Raw genomic sequence first — 1490 nt, 5'->3', positions numbered from 1 at the left:
GCTACAAATCATCCACTAGAACCAGTTTAATGCAACAAAGTTACAGAATGGCAACTGAAAAGTGCAAACGAGTTAAATTAATGTTTCAAGCTTACTGAACCGTCGACCTTGCAAGACTCAAAGATGTCGGACTCTCACGGGTCGCTCGTCACTCAAAAACGGGTACAGGTGAGTATAAACGTGAAAGATAGGGAAGAATCAGACACTCACCTAACTCGACCTATAAGAACATGCATGCAGTTAACATTAAAGTTTCTACAACCGTACATATGCATTCCAACCATACTAATGATCAAGACACGTGCCGAGGGCTTACATTTGGGTTAGTGAGGTAATGGGTAAGGAGGGGCTAAAATGAATTTGGATGTGTGGGGTTAATAGCCAAGCTAGCAACAGCGGATCCAAATATAGACTGCATCCCGACTTCGTACTCATAGCAGCAAGATGAAACGGTGCAAAATTATGCACTAAACTCACAAAACACAAAAAATCGTCAACTCCCCATAAAATATAAGTAAGGCATGGGAGTGTGAAACATTGTGCAATTCTCATTCCTTTTTTTTTCATTTCGAATTTTTTCATTTTCCATTTTTTTTCTTTCTTTCCACTTTTCGTTCTCTTTTTTTCAATTCAACATTTTTTTTTTCTTTCTTTCCCTTCAATCTTTCCACCATCTTCTGAAATCAGATAGAATAACCATATTGCAATAAAACATTCCAAGAACTACTCGTTACTAGCTCAGCTAGGGTAGGAAGTATTATAGAAAGTAGTTGATAGGACAAAAAGGCAATTTGGCTATGTGAGGCTCATGGGTAGAATAAAATAAGGGGGACTGCCTCTCCTAACACGTGTCACCATCCACAAACCGAATGCATACAGGTATTAAGAAGACTAGACTCATGCTTATGCAAATTGATGTTACATGTCTTAAAGAGAGTACTACTCACATTCTAAATGAAACCGGTCATGAATGTCACCAGTTTATAAAGCTCTAACCTCAGAATGTAATGTAGCTTGTCGACATAATGGATCAAGTCTATTCGTTCAGATAAGGAAGAAACAAAAACTCGTAGATTATGCACATAATCACGCCAACTAAATGTCAAGAATATGCAGGGCTCAAGTAAGGGTTCAAAGTAGCGTCAATGTTCAAACGTTCCGACTCAAATTAAACATGAAAATTTTTGAAAATTTTTGGATTTATGAAACAAACAACGATGCATGCGAAAATAATAAATATGGAGGCAGAAATGCAATGAAACATGCAGACACAGATATGGATGCATACCTCCCCAAACCAAACCGTACAATGTCCTCATTGTACTAAAAATAGGGAAAGAAATGCAAACTGAAAGGAAAAAGAGAGACGGAGTCAGAAAACTTACAAAACGTCATAAGGAGGGACCTCCCCAAACCGACCATGAACATGGGAGGTCAAGGAAAGTTAATAAATGGCTTCATAGACGTAAAACAGCAGCTGGAGGTCATAA

Source organism: Silene latifolia, chromosome 1 (assembly GCF_048544455.1).
Source record: "Silene latifolia isolate original U9 population chromosome 1, ASM4854445v1, whole genome shotgun sequence".
NCBI classification, from domain to species: domain Eukaryota; kingdom Viridiplantae; phylum Streptophyta; class Magnoliopsida; order Caryophyllales; family Caryophyllaceae; genus Silene; species Silene latifolia.
Note: the sequence above shows the minus strand (reverse complement) of the source record.